General features: G+C 40.2%; 1 long non-coding RNA gene across 2 annotated transcripts in view; it reads right to left on the bottom strand.

Moving 5' to 3' along the window:
• Nucleotides 1-11,958, bottom strand: part of LOC123521895 — a 127,100-nt gene that overhangs the window by 3,204 nt on the left and 111,938 nt on the right. For both annotated transcript variants that reach the window (XR_006680239.1, XR_006680238.1), the window contains exons 2-3: nt 3,363-3,491; nt 540-690 (exon numbers count right to left, since the gene is read on the bottom strand). This is a non-coding gene — a long non-coding RNA (uncharacterized LOC123521895). The remainder of the gene's footprint in view (nt 1-539; nt 691-3,362; nt 3,492-11,958) is intronic.

Here is an 11,958-nt window from a genome sequence, read left to right as displayed (position 1 = left end):
TTCTGATCATAGCAACCCCAGCATTTCGTAAAACTACTGGGAAATTTATACATAAATGACTTGAGTCCTTGTTCTAAAACTACAAAAATTAGTTGAATTGTCTTGGGCAAATCACAAAGCTTCTCAATTTGACCTTCTCAACAGCAAACCCAGTAAAGATGTGTTTCTTTATGGAAGCCCGAGGGGCCACACAAATGACATCATGAGTGTTTTATTTGATGATGAAATATATGAACAGATAAAGACAATTGAAGGCAGTCAAATCTTTTGAGTGTGTGTCCTAGGTAGAGGAACATGAAATAGGAAGTCAAGACGTTAAATGCCTATTTCACTAAGAAGCCCCAACACCCTGGATCTTGGCCTTGAACAGACTGGGGGGCTTTTCTTTTCACAGAATCATCTTTGAACTTATAATGAAGGGCATGGAAGCTTGCGTATGCCTCTGGATTTGAAACATTTCTCAACCGATTCAGATCATCAGGTATTTTTAAAAACATGATAAATGATTTGTCTTGACTAGCTTAACTCCCCCAAAGTACCTTATAATTTTTACTCAAGTTGACTTCTCAGCATTCCAGCCATGTTTCCTCTTAGATTGACTTATTGGGGAGGCAGTCGTTTGTCTCCAGTGAGCAAAACAATTTTACTTTGTTGTTCCATATTTTCTAGAAGAACCAAGCTCAGGAACTACTGTGAGATAAAATCATAGATGTACTATTTCATATAGAGTGAGCCCAGATTTGTTCCCCCCCCCCCAATGGGAATTTAAGTAATGCCTCCAAAATTTATAGCTTTCTTAAATCAGCCCATTACAAAAGGGAAATATGTATGTATTTAGCAAGCAGATTTTAAAACTGAATTCTCAGAATGTAATAAACCTTTTATAAGTGGAGTTACTTATTAAAATAATTTTACCATTTTAATGCTACTTTATATCAATTAGTAGTATATTCAGCCAAGCTGAATCCCCTCACTTTAAAAATGTTCTTTAAAATCAAATTCCACTATAACAAAAATTATGGACAGGTATTTTACTAAATATAAAAATAGTTTTATGAGCATAGCAAAACTCAAACCCACTATCATCAAATCAACTCTGATTCATGGTGGCTCTATACAATTCCAACTCAGAGTGGCCTTATACAAACCCTAGCACAAGGTGCATATCTTTACCTAAGCAGAAAGCCTCATCTTTCTCCCTCGGGGTGGCTAGAGGATTTGAACCACTGATCTTGCACTTAACCAATGCTGACCTGTTAGCACCACCAGATTCCTTATTTTTTTTAAATTTATAATTGCAGAAACACCTTTAATAGTGAGACAACCAAGGTTTCATAACTTTGGATATGTAAATAGAATTTTTAAAGTCTTTGATGTTGGAAGAAAAGAAAAACTTCACTTTGATTTTTAAAACTTACAATTTTGCATCTTCCTCCATTATTAAATACAAGGTAGCAAACACAACAGTATTAGCCGTCCTTGTGGTTTTGTTACCAATAAAAATCACAGAAATTTTCAAATTGCATTACACATTGCAAATATTTCAAAACATCATTTTTACCTATAACTACATCAAAATTATGGTACGTATTTAATAAACCACTGCAAAAAAACAACAGACTACTGCCATCAAGTTGATTCTGACTCATAGATTGTAGATCCTGTAGATCTAAAGCAGCAATTCTGAATCTGTGGATCGCGACCCCTTTGGGGGGTCAAACGACCCTTTCACAGGAGTCATCTGATTCATAACAGTAGAAAAATTACAGCTATAACATAGCAACAAAAATGATTTTATGGTTGGAGGGTGGGGGGGTTTCACCACAACATGAGGAGCTGTATTAAAGGGTCACAGCATTAGGAAGGTTGAGAACCACTGATCTAAAGGGTGCTGTAAAACAAGGAGGTTACTTTGTGGACTATGGTGCCCCTGACCCAAGCCATGGTATTTTCAATGGCCTCATATGCTTGTGAAAATTGGACATTGAATACGAAGACCAAAGAAGAATTGATGCATTTGAATTGTGGCGCTGGCAAAGAATATTGAAACACCATGCACTGCCGAAAGGACCAACAAATCTGTTTTAAAAAGTACTGCCAGAGTGCTCTTTCAGGCAAGGATGGCATGACCGCCTCAAGTACTTTGGACAGGTTGCCAGAAGAGACGGGTCCCTGGAGAAAGACATCATGCTTGGTAGAATAGAGAGACAGCAAAAAAAAAAAAGGAAAGCCTTCAATGAGACGGACTGACAGTGGCTGCAACAATGACCTCTAACAGGAGGACTCAGGACCAGGCCGTGTTTCGTTCTGATGTGCATGGGATTGCTATGGGGCAGAACTAACACCATATCCCCTAACAAATCTTTATGGGAACAGATGGCGTCCTCTCTCCTGCAGAGCAATGATAGATCTCACCTGACACCACTAATCACTCCAACACTCAAACAAAAGGCACTGCGGTCAAGTCAAGTTTGACTCCTAACAGCCCAATCAGACAGGGTAGAACTGCCCCCTGGGTTTCTGAGAATGTAACTCTTTGCAGGCGAAGAAAGCCTGGTCTTTCCCTGGGAGTGGCTGGTGAATCCAAAGTCCTGACCCTGTGGCTCACAGCCGAGCTGTAAGCACTGCACCACCAGGGTTCCTCTCACCAACTGTGACCAGAGCGTATTGTTGAAGTGTTAATGACAAAGGAGCTCCTATACTTCTGTACAGTGATATGTTCATATTCTGCTACATGCTTTTCCATGTCATTTGCTTTCTTGTAATTTTATGTATTTTCCTTTATACTTTTAAAAAGTTTATTCTGATAAGTCCATAGACTTTCCCACACTGCCAAAGGTATCTTTGGCACCAAAACAAACAAGCAAACAAACATTATGAATCTCTATTTAAAAGTCATGTTAAATAGCGTAGGGTGGCTGTTGTTATTGGGTGCCATGGCTCATGGTGACACTATTGCTTACTAATTATACTGCCTTTTTTTTTTTTTGTAAGATGCTCTCACTAGTCTTCTCCGCAGTTACAAACCCGATGCTCGGGGAGAATTTCTTCCATTCCTTCCTCCGTTCTCAAGACCCAGTTCATGTCCAAGCTAAAAGTTCGGTGGGCTGAAATTTAAATTTATTTTTTTTAACATAATGGCTTAGAGGATAATAATAAATGTCGTCAAATATTGCTGTTACGTGTCTCTTACATAGATGGCGATTGCTGCTACTGAGACCAGATTCTACTTCCATCAGCAGCATTGTTTGCTTCTACAAGAACTCGATGAGACGACACTCAGAGTGAGTGAGACACTCCACAGTTGCTGGTTCACACAATGACTTTGCAGACCCCTGCCCACAGGGGACACCACAATTTACCCAATTAGGCAGCTGGGTGTTCGGATTGCAGGTGGCTAATGGCGAAAGGGATTTTTGTGAGGGCCTCGTGTTCCTACGTCAGCACTTATCCCCTGCTTCAGGAAACACACCGTCCCATTTCTGGTTCACCTTAAAACAATCACATGAAAATAAAGAGGACTGTCAGTAGAGCAATTTTATAAATAGCTAAAATTAAACAGAGCAAGACTGGCAGTGGTAATGCATAAGCAAAGAACTGACTTCCTGCATTTCATCTAGAATTCCTGATAGCAAACTGCAGTATGTTTATTATACATTAATTCAGCACAGCATTCAAAATGAATTTATGCCCTGACGGAAGGGTGCGATACTGAAACTAAATATTATTTATTATCTTAATATTAGTAACCATATTAAAAAATTGTGTTAACAATTCAGAGTGTTTATAAAGCTAAAGAGACCATAGCTCTACTTACCAACCAACCACTCTTGCCTTAATTTATGCAACTATAGCCTATAGCTAAAAGCTTTGTGTATTTGTTTCCCCCATGGTATTAGTGCTCAAAAATAGGACACTCTTTCAAGGGCACCTTATAAACACATAACTATAATTTATTTGGCAAATTAGAGCTCATATAAAATGTGCACACTGAGGTACAGATTAACATATTTAATTTCAATATTACCTGCAAACCTATTTTTTCCTATACACTGCTCTAATTAGTCATATAAAATCAAGTCTGTGTATTATAAGCAATTATTTTAGTGGAAATAGAAACTGAATCTGAATTAAATATACTGTAAAAAGATAACACTTTTATGGAAATTAATATATCCATTTGTATCTAGAAAAATGTGGTCTAGCTAAATGGTATGAGAATGTGAACATTCAAAAACTTGATTGCGGTAAAAGTTGAGAGGTTTTACGATTTAATAACAGAATAATGTGCAGTCTTGGCAACATACCAATACTTATATTTTGATGATATTTCCAAGTTTCTAAATCCCTATTAAGCATTAGATTAACTTTATGTAGTAAATGTTTTTCCTGTTATGAATATTCACTACCCCCGCAGTTGAACATGCAAACAGTTTGTGAACATTTTACCTAGCAAATGGTGCTTTTCCTATTAAGCCTGTACTAGGAATTAGAATGGAGGACCACAAAGCTTATGTTACATTAAAATAATTTCTTTCAAATAGGTGTTGATGAAAGACTACACCTGTAAGCAACTTGAAGCTATAGCTTTATTGGCAGTGTTTTCTAAAACGTTGTCATAAACTTATGTATAAATGTCTTGAAGTCAAAGTTAACTGAAGGCCATTAGAGGGAATGCCAGGACATGTAACTGGGGCGGACCGATCACCTTCTTCTCAGCACTCTACCAAAACATAACCTTGCGAGAAACCTTCCCTGCTCTGATCTCAGTGGGTGTCCCAGCCCCAGCCCAACACATTACTTCTATTTCTTCGACTTGTGTGTTAACCTTCAGAGCACAAATAAGATATGTTCATTTCCTTGTTCCTTATTTGTTTTCAACACTGGAGTAGCATCCCTAAGGGCAGGAACTTGTCAAGCATTTAATATTGCTACTGGCACAAATGAACCAAAAGTCAAACCCTCTGCCATTGAGTGGATGTCAACTCGTAGCAACCCTGTAGGTCAGGGTGGAACTCGCCCTTTCAGTTTCTGAGACTGTGAATCTTTAAGAGACTAGAAAGCCCTGTCTTTCTCCCAAGGAGTGGTTTGTGGTTTCTGAACTCCTGACCTTGCAGCTCCACTACTTATGGGTAAGCACTGTGCCACCAGAGCTCCTGTTGGCACAAAGGAAGAGCTCAGTCACTATGTGTTTAATTGAAGGAATAAATGAATGAATAAGCTAATGTGATTTGTCTTTGAGACATTTCTAAGTTTTTATTGGATATTTGGCTGTCAAAAGACCTCAGGTTTCTTAAAAGGGTTTTTTTTTAATTTTTTAGTATTTGTGTTAATCTGGTTTGACTAGAGAAACAAATTCATAGATACTCATACATGTATAAGAAAGAGCTTTATATAAAAGAGTAGTTATATATTGAGAAAACACCCCAGCCCAGTCCAGATCATGTCCATAAGTCCAATATTAGCACTTATGTCCAATACTAGTCCATAAATTCCTTTAGACTCACGCAGCACGTGCAATGATGCTGAATGCAGGAAGGCCACAGGCCAATGGGTAGAAAGTCTTGTAGATCCAGTGGCAGTAGAAGCATCACAGCACTGGCATAGGTCTCCATGTGGCTCCTCTTGCTCCAGGGCTCTGGCTCCATCAGTGTGTCCCCATGTGGCTTGTCAACAGGAATATGTATGTGTTCTACCTCCAGGCAGGAAGAACCCCAGAATCCTCAGGAGAAGGCCATGCCCACACAGAGGCATCATTGGCTAAGGCCTGATTGACAGGTTAGACTCCATCCTTTCACTCTTAATATCCTCAAGTTGACACCAGATTGTGTAACAACTACAGTATTTCCTTTGATTCTGGATTAGCTGTTCATTACAATGGAACACCACATTTCTGTCAGTTTGTCACACTATGGTAGCTTGTGTGTTGCTATGATGCTGAAAGCTCTGTCACTGGAATTTCAAATAGCAGCAAAATCATTCAAGATAGAGAGGCTTCAGAAGAGCTTACAGAGTAAGATAGACTGGGAAGAACGTTCTAGTGCTCTACTTGTGATAATTAGCCAACAAAAATCCTATGAATCACAACAGAATAATGTCTTAGATTGGACGGGAAGATGAGTCCCATGGGGCAGAAGGCATCCAAACTTCACAGTGGACTTCAGTGTATCACCAGCTGTGAAGATGGTGTAGGACTGAGCAATGAGAGTTGGAATTCACTTGATGTCAACTAACAACAGCAGCAACAATTACAGAGGGGTGAGGTATCTGAAACCTCTCCTTCCCCTTTGGGGAGGAAGTGCATATTGTGTGAGGAATGCCCACAGACCTTCTTGAGTGAGGCATTGTTGGTTTGGTGTGATAGCCACCCCTCATGGCTCTAGGTCACCTTTCCTGCAAAATTCTGCAACTCTCAACATAGATCCACGGGCTGCCAATGTCAATTCTCCTATCTCTCCATTATGCTCCTTGCTTTCCTCATTTGAGGCCATTGCAACCAGCAACTCCATCCCAAAGAACACCCAGTGACTCCTCGTTGTTACTGTTTCTGACACTGTTTCTAGACATTGTCTACCTTTGGTCTGTCCAGTTTCTAACAGTTTCCAGAAAGACAAACCCACAGAATCCATAGTACCACGTTATAATGTCAAAACAGTCTGCCTCCTACCTCTCCTAACACCTTAGCTGTTCCTCTTAGGGGGTTCTCAGAGTAGATAGAAAACAGCTTGTCACCACTCATTAAACATGACTTGTTCTAACATTACAATACAGGATACACAGGACCAGCCACCTGGCCTGCTTTGTATCACTTATTATTTTACCTGCCTGGTTCTATTCTTTCCAATTTAAAGAAGTCTTTCGCAACTCTCCATCTGAAAGTTCCACCATCCAGACATACCATATCTGGTTTCCTTTATTACTCTACAGCACTCTGTGTTTCAAGTTCTTTCTTTTTTAATAAATGACTGTAATATTAAATGTGATCCACACCCCGTGTCTTTAGTTAAGTCATTGTACCTCAAAGCCTGTTTTGCAACTTTGTCATTCCTCCTTCTCTCTCCCGTGACTTTAATATATATTTCAGCAAAAATTTCCATTACACAATTTGAAACACTTCATTATTAACTTCTTTCCAACTAAAGGATTTCAACTCACTGGTTTAGAGTCTATCTACTTAGCATTTTGAATGGGTTCCCATTGTTCATTAAAAATGGAACATGATCTATTGCACCTTGCTGAGTCTGAGCCCGCCTCCTCTTCAACCTCGGTCCATGTCACTCTTCCTGGTTCACAAAGCCTTCCGTACTGTCTGCACATTGTTCATCAAAGACACCACGTCTATCCTGCTTCAAGACACTTACTCAGACTCTATCTCTGCCCTGGCTCTTTCCACCCCAGTTCTCCTCCCATGTAAGGGCTAATTTCTTCCTCTCTAGCACTCCAGTGTCCTTGAAAATGCCACTTCCTGCAGACTCACCCCTGTCCAGGTCAAATTCAGAGACCCATGAGAGTTTCTTCCATAAAACGGCCTCTCAGCTAGTTGACTAACAAATTGTGGTGGTTAGATTTTATGCCACCTGGAAGAAAGTTGAAAAGTGGAGACCAGTTTATGAGGCTGGTCACAGCCTGGTGACCCCTCCTTGGAGGTGTGGCCTTTTCGTAAGACAGACACTGCAAACATTTCTCTCTCTGGCCCTTCACCTTTCTCCTTGCTTGGGTTCTGTGTCTGCCTCCTGAGACCTGTCGCCATTCTGCCTTGCCTCCCCTGATCTTGTAACCGTGAGATTCTGCACTCATGAACCTGCGATCTCTCTGCTTCTCAGGTGACATACCTGCATCATTGGTCTGCAGCTTCATAAATCTGAAGAGGGCTCCGGCTCACAGTGGACCCATGCTCTTGAGTTGGGCAGGGCTGCGACACCTTCTTGATATATCCTTACTTCTTGATATAAAGTTCTTTACATATATGGGTGTCACTGGTTTTGTTTCTCTCGACAACCCAGCCTAACACAAAGGTAGAGGAATTTCATATATAAATTGCCATTCGACATGCTTTCAGAGTCAGTGAAATGAGTGTTTGTGAGAGAGCGGTGTAAGCTAATGTCTTCTGTGAGGAAAACCCCCAAACCTTCTGTTCTGTCCACAGAAACCACCATTGTTATCCATCGGTGTGCATGACCCTTGAGTATCAAACCTAGACAGACTTATGCTGCCCTATTCTGAGAATGGAGTGTCCTATGAAAAGAAAAGGAAATATCATTTCCTTAAAATTTAGGTTAATACGGGACAGATGAGATTTGGTTTTTTAAGAGGTAATCTATTTGCTTTGTCAATGGTTCTGGAGGATTCTGGTAGTATACTAGATGACGTTTTAATTCAAAGATCTTCTCTTGTTATTTATTTTTGTAGCTTTGCCTATTTTTATATAATTTGCAGTCACCATCAATATTTTGAAATTAATTATGATTTCTAAACAAGCTAAAGTAGGCCTATAATAGGTTCATTTAATTTAACCCAATAAATCTCGCAAGTAAAATGGAAAGATTGAGTTAATGAAGCCATACTGGAATATCACTGCCAATTTAGCTATCAAATATAATCCATTATGATAAAGTTTATTATAACATGCATTAAATACATAAATTATTAATCTACAGTGCAAAGCTTTTACCAAAACCACGTCCTTGATTGCTTTGTTTTCCCATGTTTAAGCAGTTGGATTCCACAATTTTGTAATCTAAGATTAGTATGTTGGCGCCTTGATCAAATTCCCAAAGTTCTGTAATGTCTCTTTTTATTGCCAGTAAATCCAGATGGAAGTAGCTTTTAGAGTAGTTATTAAGTGTGAGTTGCCTTGCCTTGTTATCTCTTAAGCATACACTGCCCATTACCCATGTAAGAACTTTTAGAATTGTACTTAATAAATGCACCACTCAAGTCCAAAAGGTTTTAAGAACAAAGTGAACACGTAATATATAAATTAAAACACTGTTGGCACAGAAGTATCCTGGACACAGAACATCTGACTCAATAATTCCCTATTGGCGCAAAAAGCCTCTCATTATTAAAGTTTTATTTTTTTAACTTTTTTTTAAAACAAGTTCCAAAATGGATTTAAAGCTGGAGGAGGAGAGAGACCAGTCAGAGGCTGTACTGGTAGCTATGCATGCGGGGTTAGGGGTGGAGAGGAGAAACAGAGCCCTGCACCAAGGAAGCAATGCAAGAAGAGCTGCAGGAATCATGTACTTTAAAAGTAGAATATTTCTACATGAGAAGACTAACGTAAAATCGATAGAGCCAGCTCCTACAGAGCTGCGCAGAAGACAGCTTCCATAGAGGCAGACATGTACTCTCTGACTGTTAGTCTTTTCATTAAAGACCCAGGGGAAAAAATCACCCTGTTCACATATTACAAACTTAACCCATATGCTAAGGGGAAAATGAAATCAGCAGCAGATGGGACATTTGTAGTATTTTTATGTCCCCAAACTTCAGTATTATTTGCTTGAGCAGTCGTGCTTTAAACACTGGGGGCCGGGGGGAAGGGGAAAGAGGGGAAAGGGGGTCTTGTAGCCATTGTAATTGCAGAGGCCCAAGAAAGAAGGCCTGTGATGTAGACTTAAACTCGCCTGGGGCCCCACGTGCAGAATGGCAACCTCATCCTGGCTTTCTCCTAAGGATGGAGACTTCAAGCTTATTGAGGAGCAAGGATCCCATGGCTTCCCAGACAGTATGGGCTTATGGTCGCAGAAAGGATGGGGTTTAGAATAACACAGTGGGTGCAGGTCCTGCAGTGGTCCCGAGCCTGCACTCATCCTTCCTTCCAGGTCCACGGCCACATCACAGACATGAGTCCAGGAAGACGTGCATAAACCAACTCCCTGCGTTTTAAGAAACAGCACACTGGCCGAACGTTTCTCTGGCGTCGTGCGAGGGTTCGGGGCTGATGAGAGGAAGGTGTTCTTCATCTTTGACCGAGCTGGGGAACTGGCAGTGGAAGAGCAGCTGTAATAACATTGCAAGTGTCCCATCCACAGGGCCCTTCTTGGGAATGGGAAGAGATAATGGGGTAACGTTGGAGTACAAGACAGGGACCCTTCTCCTTTACACACACCCCCAGTGGAGGAGAATTAGAAAGACCTTGAAGTGATCATTAGAACTTTTCACTCTGGCCCACATAATAACTAGAATGTCGGGCTAGCATAGAAAAATAAAGCAGAATTTTACTCTTTCACTCTCTGTGGGGCCCTCTTCCATGTCTTCTACAGGGTGCTTTAGAAGATTCACTTTTCCTTATCTCTTTGGCACCCTTGTGAGGAGCAAATGATTGACACTCTGAACTGTTAACCAAAATATTGGTGGTTCAAGTCCACTCAGAGGGGCCTTGGAAAAAAGGCCTAGAGGTCTGCTTTCGACATGCAAGACATTCTAGGGTTGGACACTCTATTAGAATGATTGCTGTGGATAGGAATACAACCATAGAATATTTAATTGGCAAAAGTTGTGCAATAAGCTAAATTTACAGTGTCAATTGGGAAAACATAGCTACTGAAGTTGTTTCTGTACAACCAAAACCATCATGTGATTAAGTTTCTTGGTTTGAAGATTTGGAGCCATGGTGTCATAAGACATCCCAGTTAATTGGTTTGGTTTAATATGTTTAGTGCCTCTGTTCTACCTCTTCGAAGTACCATGCTTGGAGTCTTAAGAGCTTGTAAGCAGTCATCCAAGACACAACAATTGGTGACTGCTCCCTTAAAACAACAGAGGAAGAAGAAGAGCCAAAATTAAGAAGAAGATATGACATGTCTAGCCGATTACCTCTCTGAAGAACTTCCTCCTTTCCCATAAGACCAGAAGAACTATATGGTGCCCAGCCACCGTTACTGAGCATGTTGATCAAATGTTCCATAGAAAAATCCTGTTCAAAAGAGGGGGAATACAGAACAGAATTTCAAACTTTCATTAACTCCACCCTTCTTGGAGCCATGAAGGTTAAATGAACTCCCAAAGTTATGGCCCTAAAATAATCTTTAAACCTTAAACCAACCACTCTTTCAAAATCAAACAACAGGTTAGCTAAACTAGTAAAAAATGTCTGTCTTGAACAATAAGTGATTTTAAGAACTATCTGTATAGGGTTAAAATGACAACAGTAACTCATAAAATTAGATAGTAATCTTAAGGGGAAGCAAGCATATGTTAACAGGAGAGAGACAACTGAGAAAAGGAGAATGGAAATGGTTACACAATGGAAGAATATAATCACCATCACAAAAGGGTACCTGTAGAAACTGTTGGCTGCCTGGCCATAAAGTGTATGTTTTCTTGTATGTATTCTCAACAACAAAGTAAAGCAAATATGTATTAATTATATGTGTGTGTGAAGAACACTCTACTCTGACACCTATGGGGTTGCCATAAGCTCGCAGGGAGTCAATGGCAAGTGGCTTCATGTTTTGTTTGTTTGTGGTGGCACAGTGCTTAGTGCTTGGCTGCTAACCCAAAGTTTGGCAGTTCAGAACTACCCGTCACTCCTTGGGAAAAAGATGAGACATTTTGCTTCTGTAAAGATTTACAATCTTGGAAGCTCCATGGGGCAGTTCCATGCTGTAGTATGGGGTTAATGAATCAGAGGCAAGTCAACAGTAGCTGGTGTTTCGGGTTTTGGTTGGTTCCTCTGTGACATCTTTTAATGGCACTGATCATTCAAACTGAAATGTGGAATCTTATATGTAAACTATTAAGCTACTCCTAGAAATTCCATGTTTGGGTGTACATGAAAAAAATAAAGCTTGGGAGCAAAGTAAATGACTTCCCGCCAAATGATTGGCCTTGGAGCCCTGGTGGAAGTGTTGAACTGCTAACCCAAGGTCCGTGGATCAAACCCACCAGCTGTTCCATGGAAGAAAGATAAGATTGTCTACTCCCATAAAAATGTACAGCCTCAGAAACCCT

This window comes from Echinops telfairi, unplaced genomic scaffold (assembly GCF_000313985.2).
Source record: "Echinops telfairi isolate 266 unplaced genomic scaffold, ASM31398v2 ScPeMD7_443;HRSCAF=831, whole genome shotgun sequence".
Taxonomy (NCBI): Eukaryota; Metazoa; Chordata; class Mammalia; order Afrosoricida; family Tenrecidae; genus Echinops; species Echinops telfairi.
This window is presented reverse-complemented; position numbering and strand designations above follow the sequence as displayed.